General features: G+C 37.9%; 1 long non-coding RNA gene across 1 annotated transcript; it reads right to left on the reverse strand.

Moving 5' to 3' along the window:
- Positions 1-2,746: 2,746 nt before the first annotated feature.
- Positions 2,747-7,553, reverse strand: LOC103263077. Its single transcript, XR_504479.1, has 2 exons — positions 7,448-7,553; positions 2,747-3,308 (listed from the first exon to the last, which is right to left on the reverse strand). It is a non-coding gene; the product is annotated as an uncharacterized LOC103263077 (long non-coding RNA).
- Between the last annotated feature and the right edge of the window lie 6,366 nt (positions 7,554-13,919).

Genomic DNA, 13,919 nt, shown 5'->3' on the forward strand with positions numbered 1-13,919 from the left:
AATAGAGCTGCAATGCTTTGTGTGGGTTGTTGTCTGTTTGTGGACAAAGGACCATTCAGAGTTTCCTGATTACTCATAATGTCATTTTTACCATCAGTCCTCATTTGTTTTCACATTTCATCTGCAAAAGAGCATTTAAAAGTCTTCTCCAGATATTGCAACTAATGCTAAAGTTTATAGACAGGATACTTAGTACATTATCATTAATTCAAATATGATAATTTTAAAAATAGCAAGCCTGAACCATTAGTTTCTAACAGCACTTATACCTTACAGGCAAAACTTGGAAATTATGGGTTTGGTTCCAGGCCCCCACAATAAAGCAAATATAATACACGAGTCACACAAAATTTTTTGGCTTCCCAGTGCATATAAAAGTTATGTTTATACTATACTATAGTCTTTTAACTGTGCAATAGCATTATGTCTATGAAAACAATGTACATATCTTGATTTAAAAATACTTTATTGCTAAAATGCTAATGATCATTTGAGTTTCCAGTGATTCGTAATCTTTTTGCTGCTGGAGGGTCTCGCCTCGATGTTCATGGCTGCTGACTGATCAAGGTGGTGGCTGATAAAGGCTGTGGTAGCTGTGGTGATGTCTTAAAATAAGACAATAAAGTTTGCCACATTGATGGACTCTTCCCTTTATGAAAGACTTCTCTATAGCATGTGTTGCAGTTTGATAGCATTTTACCCACAGGAGAACTCCTTTTAAAATTGGAGTTAATCTTCTCAAGCCCCACTGCCACTTTATCAACAAGTTTATGAAACATTCTAAGTCCTTTGTTGTCATTTTGATAACGTTCATAGCATCTTGACCAAGAGTAGATTCCATCTCAAGAAACCATTTTCTTTGCTCATCCATAAGAAACAATTCCTCATTTATTCAAGTTGGATAATAAAACTGTAACAATTCAGTCCTGTATTCTGGCTCCACCTCTAATTCTCTTTCTATTTTCACCACATCCACATGACTTCCTTCACTCAAGTTTTGGACACTTCAAAGTTGTCCATGAGGGTTGGAGGGTTGGAATCAATTTCTTCAAAACTCTTGTTAATGTTGATGTCTTGGAGCTCTTTCCATGAATCCTGAATGTTTTTAATAGCATCCAGAATGGTGAAATCTTTCTAGAAGGGTTTCAATTTATTTTGCCCAGAGTCATCAGAGGAATCACTGTCTATGACAGTTACAGCCTTATAAAGTGTATTTTTTAAATAATAAGACTTGAAAGTCAAAATTCTTGACCCATGGGCTGCAGAATGAATGTTGTATTAGCAGGCATGAAAACAACATTGATCTTCTTGCATATCTCCATCAGAGCTTTTGGGTGACTGGGTGCATTGTAATGTCGATAAGCACTAATATTTTGAAAGGAATTTTCTTTTCCTGAGTAGTAGGTCTTAACAGTGGGCTTAAAATATTCAGTAACCATGCTGTAAGCAGAAATGCTGTCATTCAGGCTTTGCTGTTCCACTTATGAACACAGGCAGAGTAGATTTAGCATACTTGTTTTTACTTTACAGAAGTATTTTTTTATAAAAATTTTTCTTGTTTTATTATAAAGATGTGGGGTACAATTCAGGGTTAGATATACAAAAATTTAGCATACTTCTTAAGGGCTCTAGGAATTTTGAAATGGTCAATGAGCAATGGCTTCAACTTAAATCATCAGCTGCATTAACCCCTAAAGAGAGAGTTAGCCTGTCCTTGGAAGTTTTGAAGCCAGATATTGACTTCTCCTTTCTAGCTAGGAAAGTCGTAGATGGTATCTTCTTCTGTCAGAAGGCTGTTTCATATAAATTGAACACCTTCTGTTTAGAGTAGCCACCTTCATCAATCATCTTAGCCAGATTTTCTAGAGAACTCCCTTTATATCAACACTTGCTGTTTCACTTTGCTCTTTAATGTTTTGAAGATGGTTTCTTTTCTTAAATTTCATGAACCAACATCTGACAGCTTCCTGCAGCTTCCTCACCTCTCTCAGCCATCACAGAATCAAATAATTAGGACCTTGCTCTGGATCAGGCTTTGGTTTAAAGGAATGTTGTGGCTGGTTGATCTGTCTAGACCACTGAAGCCTTCCCCATAGCAGCAATAGGCTGCTTGTCTTTCTTATCATTCATGTGTTCACTGGAGTAGCACTTTTAATTTTCTTCAAGAACTTTTCTTTCGCATTCACAACTGGCTAACTGGGGCAAGAGGCCTAGATTTTAGCCTGCTGAACTTTCACCTGTCTTAGCTTTTGACATATCTTCCTCACTAAGCTTAATAATTTCTAGCTTCTGATTTAAAGTAAGAGAAGTATGATTCTTCCTTTCACTTGAATACTTAGAGACTGTTGTGAGAGTTATTAATTATTGTGTTTCAGGGAATAGGGAAGCCAAAGGAGGGGGAGAGAGACAGGGAAATGGCTGGTTAGTGTAGCAGTCAGAGCATACAGACCATTTACTAAGTTCACAGTCTTATGTTGGCATGGTTTGTGGTACCCCAAAACACAATATTAACATCAAAAATTGCTAATCACAGATCACCATAACAAATATAAAAATAATAATAAAGTTTGAAATGTTGTGAGAATTATCAAAATGAGACATAGAGACATGAAGTAAGCACATGATGTTGGAAAGATGGTGCCAACAGACTTGCCAGACACAGGGTTGCCACAAACCTTCAATTTATAAAAATTGCAGTATCTGTGAAGTGCAATAACTTGAAGTGCAATAAAAAGAGGTATGTCTGTTGTTGAAGATGTATATTTAATTCTGTATTCAAGTTAATAACTTTCTATATATAGTATCAATTTCAATTTTATGTTTAGACTATAATTGCTGTTTATTAAGAATGTTAAACCATCAAAGTATAATGTATAATAAACTATTCAGAAATAGAAAACACTTCTTTGAATAAACTACAAACATAAAACATGAGACAGTTAAAAGACATTCATTAATTTAAAAAATCTGCTTGGATGTGTGCTGAGTAAGGCACTGTTGTGCTAGGTGTAATGGTGACGTTGAATAAGGCACATCCTGCTCTTGAGGAGCTTACAAAACTAGTAGAGGTTTTCAAGATACTGTATATCAAGTAAGCTGGAGTGATTTCTAATGTAAAGAGGAGCAAATACTTTTTGCCTTGAGTGTTAGTTTAGTTGTCTTTGCAAAAGCTTCTTTCTTTTCATAATATGCGGCCTCATTTACAAACACTGGATACACAGTACAGTCTCCATCCAATGGAATAGTCGTCCCATCAAGCGTTAAAAACACGGGATCTCCAGGGTGCAGTGGTTTCCAGTCTTGATCCTCTCAAGAAACAATTAAAATGAACGAATTACATTTTGCTTTTCTCCAACTTTAAAATTTTATGCCAGACTCTAGACAACTAACAAATTGTAGCATTCTATTCTTTTAAAAGAGATATTTGAGAGAGGCATTGAGAGGCATATGAGTGATCTGACTAAACTGAAATTGTGTAATTAATTTTGGCAGCAGTTTTTAAAGTTCCCCTTTTCATTTTTATAATTGACACACGTAAAGTTTGCTTTAATACCAGGATTACCTTGAATGTTGCCAAAGAGATGTATAATATCGAAAGTCAAAACTAAATGCATGTCTACCTAAGTGCATATTCTTCCTCTTGCAAGCTGAAGTTAAAATCTGTTCAGCAGAATTTAGGAAACACCCACTGAGAGCTTTCTGTGTGCAACAAATTCTACTACTGGAATTTAAAAATGCATCACGCTATACCTGCATTTGGGGAGACTATTCTGATCAGGATTGTGAGAGAAGGTGATGGTGAACTGGAGAAAAGTCTGAAACAGGTGGATGCGTTCCAAATGTGCTCTCATGTTAGGGTAACGACTGCATTATCTGAAAGGCCCTGCACCAGGGATTAAGATCTTTCAGCCCTCAAGCACCAAAGCTATCATACCACAGGAATGTTAAGTCAGGTCTTCTCCAACTGTGATGTGCTTACAAATCATCTAGGGATTGTTAAGATGAAGATACTGATGGGGTGGGGGGCCTGAGGTTCTGCATGTCTAACATTTCCTAGAAGTAGCAGCGTCAAACCCAGGAATTTGCCAGTAAAGCAGAATTTTATCCCCTACTGCAGACCCACCAAATCAAAATCTTCATGTTAACAACCGCCCCAAAGATTCCCATGCACAACATTCATGTTTGAGAAGCACTGCCTCACAGCAATTGTCTTAATTTTGGCTGCACGTGATAATCACCTGGGATGTTAATATACATATGTATGGATAGAGGGATTGGCCCCATCTTAGATGAATCAACCTGGAATCTCAAGAGTGGGGCACAGACATCATTATTTTTAAAATTTACATACAGTTAAATTCACTCATCTTTATTTATAGTTCTATGAGTTTTGGTATATGCATAGCATTAAGTCATAGAAACTGTAACCACATAATCAAGACACATAACTCTGTCCCTACCTCTTCCGATCCCTCGTGCTACCTATTTAGAGTTCAGTTTTTTTGTTTTTATTGTTTTAAAGACTGAGATGATTTTACAAGGTGGCCCAGTTGAGACTACTTCTCTAGACCAGTGGTTTTCAGGCAATCTTATCCCAGAACCACTGAAGGAACTTCCTCAATACACATATGGCTAGCCCCATCTGCAGATATCCCCATGTAGGGCAGTGCTTCCTAGGCCTGGGTCACATGAAAATTACCTGGTGGGTGCAACCGATTCCCTGTCTACCCCTTGATGAATTAAATCAGACTCTCTGGGAATGGGACCCAGGAGTCAGGATTTCTTTTTTAAAAAAATTTATATTTATTTTTAAAACAATTTTTTTTGAAAATTTTTTTTTTTACAGATGTGGGGTACAATTCAGGATTAGGTACATAAGTAGTCATCGTACAGGTGAAGTTTGGGCCTCCCTTTGAGGATTCCTAAAAAGCTTCTCAGATGATCATATGGCCTGAGTTTGAGAAGCACTGTATTAGTAGTTTGTGATAGGTTCCAGACATTGCCAGGCAGGGGTCCCCTAGGTAATTCTAATTAGCGTCCCTGATTAAGAATCATCATTCTTAGAACAAAATCTAGACTTAGAACCAGGGCCCTGCCTATGTCTTTGGCTCCAGGGTCTGTTGTCTTCTGCTCCTACTCTCCATGGACATTGGGCTCCTTGCTCTTCTTCAAATGCCCCAAGTATGTCCCAGCCTCAGGACCTTTGCACTTGCTTTTCATGTGGTTGACTTCTTATCTTCCAGGCTCCGGCTTCGGTGCCATCATCTCAGAGATGGTGCTTTCTGACCACTCTATCTAATTGGAACCCTCTGCTATACTGTTAGGCTTATTTTTATTTTTATTTTTTGAGTCAAGGTCTCACTCTGTTGCCCCGGCTAGAGTGCAGTGGCAGGATCATGGCTACTGTAGTCTCAACCTGCTGGGCTCAGGCAATTCTTCCAATTCAACCTTCCAAAAGTAGGTGGGATTACAGGTGTGTGCCTGGTTAATTTTTTGATTTTATTGTAGAGATGAGGTCTTGCCATGTTTCTCAGGTTGGTCTTGAACCCCTAGACTCAGGCAATCCTTTCATCTGGCCTCCCAAAGTGCTGGGATTACAGGTATGAGCCACAGTGCCCAGCCTAGGCTATAGCACTTATTACAGTGGGAAATTTTCTGATTTGTGTATTGCTTACTTATTCATGGTCTGTTCTCTCCCCATTGGTATGGAAGCTCCTTCAGGGACCTTGCCTATCTTGAATCTTAGGTATAGGACAGACTTAGTTGTGATTAAGAAATATTTATAGAAATAATTGATCTTACACAGAAACAAAGAACTGAGTATCACATGTTCTCACTCATAAGTGGACCTTGAATAACTACTGTAATACTATAGGAAAAGGATTGACAGTAGAGGGAAACTGTGGGGGGGAGGTGAGGGTAAGTACGGGGGGAGGTGGGATTGACTAGTCGAAATTTGCCTGGGGAAGGGGCCACACCTCATCAACAAGGGTGACCTGCACAATGAATATTTGTATACCAGCCCTGAATTGTACCCCGCAATTTTAAAATAAAATAAAATTTTAAAAAAGAAATAATTTAGCAATCAATCCCTCCTGTAGAATACTAAGCCATTCCTTATTGTCTATCAAATCAAAACTATTCTTCCTACCTTTCAAGACCTACCACTAACCTGATTTCCTATTGCTCTCATTAATCTCACTTCTCATCCTCCCCAGGATTATTTTTGTACTCCCCAAGAATATTCTCAAGGAATTCTCAAACCTGAAAAATTCTGTTTTAGCTTGTTATGGGATCATCACTTTGGCCTCTGTTTCTTGTACTTAACAATTTTTTCACCTTAGTGCCTTCTTCCTTTTTCACCTGCAATCTGTATCTTTCCTTTAACACATTGCCTAAGGCTCCAGCTTCAGGTTTCCACCTGGGTCCCATTAAGTCACAAAACAGGATTTGTTCCACTAGTCTGTATTTTTGGGCAGGCCACTTAATTACATTGAGAGTCTGATGACTATTACAGTCATTAAATAGGGATTTGAACTGGATCAGTGGTTTTCAAACCTGACTACCCAAGTCAATAAGATCAGATTATCTCAGAGTAGAGTCCAGACATTGTTACTTTTTAAAAAGCTCTCTAGGTAACATGTAGCGGGGGTTGAAAGTCCCAGACTAGATAATTTATCAGGTCTCGCCCATCTCTGAGGTCTGAGAGTGCATACGGTACTCACAATGGGGAATGGAAATTTTAACTTTTTGAAACCTTTGCTTCTCCCTGCTGTTCATCTTGCCTTTTCCAGATTCAAACTTCCTAGAGTCTCCTAAGAGCCTTTTCTTCCTCCTTCACTATGCTTTTACATATCAAACCTGGCAAGGCAAGGAGTAGATTCTGGGGTTCTGAGGAGAATCAGAGAGTGGTAGCAGACATTTCAAAGAAAGAGGCTCTGATTGTTTCTCTAACTTATTCAGTAGTGAGTACAGGGAAATAGTAGCCATGTGGTCAGCTGCAAAGAATATTAGTTCTGGATCTGTTATGGATAGCTGTAAGGCTATGGGAGGGATCTAACTTCTAAGTACCTATTTTTTAATATTAAAATGACATAAAAATTCCTACCTATTGTACTGGGGTAGGAATTGCACTTTCTCTAAAAGGCCTGTCTGACCACACCCCACCCATTATTCTGCTATAGTATTTGGTTATCTTAATTTCTAGATTATAGTTTAGACTTTAATATATCTAAACTATAAATTGCATGAGAGTACAGACCATGCTTACTGACGTAGACCCAGACCCAGCACAGGTGGGCTCAGTAATATATATTTATTGAGTGAAGGCCTGTCTGCCCTATACTGCAGTGTTTTTGAGAACATCAAATAAGCTAAAGTATGTAAAATGTATGAACTGTAATGTTCTACTCAAAAGTAGAGTGTTATTATTTTCCACATTTGTTACCTGGAGATTCGGATGAATAATAGCAGCAATTTCTCCATTTTCATTCCTGGGATAATCAGCTTTCTCCACTACTTTATAGACCTCAATGGCACAGGGAGGAAACTCTTTTCCTATGACAAAACAATATGCATAAATAGCAACTAAAATATATGGAAAAAAGAAAATATGATAATTTAAGGAAGGAACAACGATAAAATGAAGACAGTTATGGAAGAATACACCACATTTAGTTAAGGATGTTCATACACAACACTAAATCAAAAGATGTTTGTGAATTACTTCTATCGACACTTTGTCCACAGATACACCAATGGACAGAGATAGAAAACAGAACTTAAAAAGCTAGTTTGGGAGAAAAAGAGCCTAGGACTAGGAGTCAGGACACCTGGACTCTAATCTCCTAGCTATGCAATCTTGAGCAAGATGCTTAACTTCTTGAGGCTCAGTTTCTTTATCTGTCAAATGAAGGTTTTGGGTTAGCTCATTTTGGAGGGCTTTTCCAGCTCTGACCTTCTATGACTGCGTATTTTCAGGAGGACTTCCAACAAGTTGGGTGACTTCAGTTTAGTGCTTTCTCTTAACTAAATACATTAAACACTTGATCAGTTCCTGGGCAGTGAGATCTTGGGACACAGGTCATCTGCCAACAATGGAGTCCAACTTCCAAAGATGTAGTGACATTAAACAACCCAAGACCAAGAAACTTGGAAAAGGAGTAGTTTACATATGTACCATGCAATCTCTGAGCAAACAGGATGAACTTTAGCCCAGCATGGTACCCATAGTGTATCACTGTCACAACTCAAAGAAATGTCTTATTTGGCCTTAGGGTAGATTTATAATGGGGATATCCAGTGATCACTCACGTTATCAGTAAGCTTTTGCTGTATAACATACTACCCCAGAACTTAGTGGCTTGAAACAACCACCTTCTAATTTAGTTCATGACTCTGTGGGTTGTTTGGGCAGTTCCTCTGATCTGGATTGGCTTTGCTGATTTCTGATTGTCTTGCTTACGGATGTGGTGAGTCGCAGGTCAGCTGGAGGCTGGATGATGTGGGATGGCCTCATTTTCATGTCTGGCATTTGACAGGCTGTCAGCTGGAGCTGCACACACTGTAGGTTAGGGATGCCTGAGTTTTCTCATGGCCTTTTGTCATCCAGCAGGCCAGTGTGGACTGATGCACATAATGGCAGTATGTACAGGGTTTCCAAGAGCAGTAAGAGAGTAAGTCCCAGTGTGCAAGTACTTTTCAAGCCTCTTTTGTGACATAATAACAAGTTATATGGCCAAGCTAGATTCATGGTGTGGGGAAACAGACTCCATCTCTTAACAGAAGGATCTGAAACACCACACTGCAAGGATGTGGATGCAGGAAAGGGAAGAATTTATAGCTGTTTTGAAATGTATCACACCCTCCAAGAGGTAGATGGGAATTTACCAGACACCATTTCATTTCATTAAACCAGAAGGTCTATAGGGAGGAAAGGAAAAACTGAGAACACAAGAGAGTATGTTTTTGCTACTTAGAATCTCAGAGCTGGAAGGAGCCTTGAAAGCCTAGCTTCCATCAATGCTTGAGTCTTTTCCACATGTTCTGGCCACAGAGTCATTTTACTTCTGCATGAACGGCCTCACAAAGTATGGTCCATTTCACTGCTGCTTAGCTTTGTTAATTGAAATTTCTGTCTAGGTAACTTTATCCCACCGATTCTATTTTGCCCTCTGGATCACAAAAAAATGTCTAATTTCTCTCCAATGTACACTTCTTAAACTCTGAAATAAAACTGCCTTAAGCCTTCTTTTTGCTAGGCTCACTATCCTTAGTTCTGTCAATCTCTACTTATATTTGGTCACATACATGAAGATGTATATGAAGACACATACATGAACATGGTACTTTGTAAACTGATGTTCTATGTGCATCTGAGGGATTATTCTTATGGTTTTCAAACTTCTCGACATTCTCATCTCTCTCCTTGGCTAAATTCCTCTTTATAGACATTTCTCCTGAATTATGGACTCAAAATTTATTCACAGTTTTCAAGTGTTGTTTATTCAAAGTAGAAAAAAGACCATACCTTCCTCATTCTGGGATTTTTAACATGAGAAAAACTTTGTTCCTAGTGTATTTAACTTTAAATATTTGGTTTAGATAGTTGTGGACCCATCTTCTCAACAGGATGTTTTCCTGGTATCTTCCTGCTATCTATCACTTAGATAAGCATGTCACATACATTTTTATCCAAGCCATTAACAACAATTTTGAGTGACACAGAGTCAAGGACGAAGCCCTTCTACACACTTAGGGATGTTTCTTTAGGTAGTTATGATTCTTTTGTCAGCATTCTTGGGATACTGCTGCTCAGTTAAAAATACACCAAATTTAATAGATTAAATTAATAGTGGTTTACAATTTTTGAATTGCAGAATCCCTTGCTTAAATGAAATGTTACATGGAAGAACAATAAAACAGACAGAAGAACTTCCCTGGTTGAAGCAGAGATAAGGGGTGGGGTATCTGGGAGCTACAGTTTACCACCTCTGTGGTAGGAACCTATGGACCATGACCTTAAAATCATGTTTTCCACTGAGGTTTGTGGCCTTCTACCTGGGTTTAGCATATCAAAGGGTTTCTTGTGAATATATTGTGACCTTCCCAATACCAGTTCAATGAGACAGTATAGAACCTGCCCTCAGACAAGGGTAGTAAAAGCAAATTTTCATGACTTTGGAGTCAAAGGATTTCCAAACACAAAAGAAATTCCTGAGATTGTAGTTGGGTACACAATCTGAGGTTAAGGAATTGCACTTCCCACAGGCACTGAATTATACACCAGTTCTGTCACTATAATTACCTCAACAATAATTTCAACCCAGGCTGTTGGAATAATTGTTTACCTAAAATGTCTGTTTGATTTTATTTTAAGCAATTTTTTAAAATGTTAAAGTAAACTTAAAAAATAATTAATAAACTTTAATTTTTGGTGCAGTGTTAGATTTACCAAATTTTAAAAAACAGATAGTCCATATCTGTCTATCAGTCTCCATTTAATTAATTTTTAATTACAGAAGTAATACATTAGTACATTATTCTCATTTAACATAACTAAAACAAAATTAATCTGGTTTGTTACTCCTCTCTTCAGTAATCACTGTTACCAGTTTGGTGTGCTTTCTTCTACAACTTTTCCTATGATATATTAACATGCATATGTGTATGTATTCTAACAAGTGATTATTATTAAATTATTTTAAAGCAAATTGGTATGTTTTGGTCTGCAACTTGCTTTTTTTAATTAACAATGTGTATTGAAAAGTCTTCCATTTGGGTTGTTCCATTGTTTTGCCACTATAAACAATGCTGCAATAACAATTTGTGTATATGTGGAATTGCTGGGTAATAAGATTTGTGCATTTTGAGAAGTAGATACCATAAAATTATCCTCTAAAATGTTCTTACCAATTTTTTTTTAAATAATCAATATTTTTTATTATGATGTTGTGGGGTACAGTTAAGGGTTAGGTATACAGATACGTTTCATTCAGGCACCCTATTAATAAGAGGTGCTTCCCCATCCCTGGACAGATATTTGCTCGTTAATCCCATCTCTCTCCCCCCCATAGTTTCCCACTACTGTCAGTCATTTTCTTATAGTATTAGGTTGGATGTTCAAGGTCCATTATATGAGTGAGAACATGTGATACTCGGACCTTTGTTTTTGTGAGAGGTCACTCAGTATTATAGACTCTATTTCCATATAGGTTGCTGCAAAATTCATGATTTTGTTCTTTTTTATGGCTGTGTAGTATTCCATCGTGTATATGTACCACATTTTTTTAATTCAATCCTCTTTTGATGGGCAGCATGGTTGCTTCCAGGTTCTTGCTATTGTGAACAATGCTGCGATAAGCATACGTGTGCAGGTGTCTTTTTTTATAGAGTGATTTGTGTTCTTCTGGATATATTCCCAGTAGGGGGATTGTGGGGTCGTATGGGAGGTTGATATTTAAAGCTTTTAGGAATTGCCACACTGCTTTCCACAGAGGTTGCACTAGTTTACACTCCCACCAACAGTGTAGAAGTGTTCCCTTTTCTCCACACCCTCTCCAGCAGCTGTTATTCTTTGAGTTGTTGATAATTGCCATTCTGACTGGAGTTAGGTGGTATCTCAGTGTGGTTTTGATTTGCATCTCCCTGATGATTAGTGAGGTTGAACATTTCTTCATATGTCTGTTGGCTGCTCGGATGTCTTCCTTTGTGAAGTGTCTGTTCATGTCTTTTGCCCATTTTATAATGGGGTTGTTTGTGTTTTTCTTTTCAGCATGTTTGAGTTCCTTGTATATCAAAGATGTTAAGCCTTTGTCTGACCTGGTGTTGGCAAATACTTTTTCCCAGTCTGTAGGCTGTCTCCCTGCTCTCTTGATGGTTTCTTTGGCTTTGCAGAAGCTTGTCAGTTTAATAAGGTCCCACTTGTCTATCCTGTCTCTTATGGCCTGTGGGTTTTGGGTTTTGTTCAGGAATTGGAGGCCAGTTCCGATTTCCATGAGGGTATGTCCTTCATTTTCTAAGGTTCTTATGGTTTGAGGTTTTACATTTAGGTCTCTGATCCATTTGGAGTTAACCTTTGTGCATGGGGATAGGTAAGGGTCCTGTTTCAATCTTCTGCATGTGGTCAGCCAGCTTTCCCAGCACCATTTACTGAATAGGTTCTCCTCTCCCCAGTGGTAGGCGGTGGAGGCTTTGTCGAAGATGAGTTGGTTGAGAAATTGAGGTTTTGTTTCTGGAATCTCAATTCTATTTCATTGATCTATATGCCTATTCCTATACCAATACCAAGCTGTTTTGATGATTGTAGCTTTATAGTAGAGTTTGAAGTCTGGTAATGTGATACCACCTACTTTGTTTTTTTTTTTGTTGCTGAGAATTGTTCTGGCTATTCTTGGACGTTTGTGTTTCCATATGAATCCCTGCATTGTTTTTTCTAGGTCTGAGAAGAACTTTGCTGGTAATTTGATGGGTATTGCATTGAATTTGTAGATTGCCTTAGGTAAGATGGACATCTTCACAATGTTGATTCTTCCAATCCATGAGCATGGGATATTTTTCCACTTGTTTGTGTCATCTTTGATTTCTTTGAGCAGTGTTTTGTAGTTTTCATTGTAAAGGTCTTTCACGTCTCTGGTTAGGAAGATGCCAAGGTATTTCATTTTTTTTGTGGCTATTGTGAATGGAATTGTGTTTTTTATTTGGGTTTCTGTTTGTTTATTATTGGTGTAAAGAAATGCCATTGTCTTTTGCACATTTATTTTGTATCCTGAGACTTTGCCAAAGGCCTTTATCAGTGTAAGGAGGTTTTTGGCAGATTTTCTTGTGTTTTCAAGGTACACAATAATATCATCTGCAAAGAGAGTTAATTTGACTTCCTCTTTTCCTATTTGGATACCCCTGATTGCCTTCTCTTCTCTGATTGCTCGAGCCAGGACTTCCAATACTATGTTGAACAGGAGGGGTGAGAGTGGGCATCCTTGCCTTATTCCAGTTTTCAGGGGAAATGGTTCTAATTTTTGTCTGTTTAGGAGTATGCTGGTTTTGGGTTTTTCGTAGATGGCTTTTACTATTTTGAGGTATGTTCCCTGTATGCCTAGATGTTCGAAGGTTTTTATCAAGAAGGGGTGCTGGATTTTATCAAAAGCTTTTTCTGCATCTAATGATATAATCATGTGGCTTTTGTTTTGACATCTGTTGATGAATTTAATTACATTTATGGTTTTACGAATGTTGAACCAGCCTTACATCCCAGGAATGAAGCCTACTTGGTCATGATGGATGATTTTTGAGATGTGTTGTTGAATCTGGTTCGCTAGGATCTTGTTGAGAATTTTAGCATCTATGTTCATCAAAGATATTGGCCTATAGTTCTCTTTCTTTGTTGGATCTTTACTTGGCTTGGGTATCAATGTGATGTTGGCTTCATAAAATGATTTGGGGAGAGTTCCATCTTTTTCAATCGCCTGGAATACCTTCAGTAGGATCGGTGTCAGTTCCTCCTTAAATGTCTTGTAGAATTCTGCTGGAAAGACATCTGGACCAGGGCTTTTTTTTGTAGGTAGTTTTCTTATTATGTAGTCGATTTCCTTGATTGTTATTGGTCTATTTAGGGTCTCAATTTCTTCTGGTTCCAAACTAGGTAGGTTGTGTGATGTCAGAAAGTCCTCCATTTCCTTAAGGTTTTCAAGTTTGTTTCCATACAAGTGTACTAGTGGTCTCTAATGATCTTTTGTATTTCTTCAGGGTCAGATGTGACTTTATCCTTGGTGTTTCTGATTGTGCTTATTTGGGTTTTTTCTCATTTTTTCTTGGTCAGTCTAGCTAGGGGACCATCTATCTTGTTTATCCTTTCGAAGAATCAGTTTTTTGTTTCATTGATTTTTTATATTATCTTTTTGTCTTCTATGTCCTGGATTTGG

The sequence above is a fragment of the Carlito syrichta genome, unplaced genomic scaffold (assembly GCF_000164805.1).
Source record: "Carlito syrichta isolate Samal-C Ts95f unplaced genomic scaffold, Tarsius_syrichta-2.0.1 Scaffold304713, whole genome shotgun sequence".
NCBI lineage: Eukaryota > Metazoa > Chordata > Mammalia > Primates > Tarsiidae > Carlito > Carlito syrichta.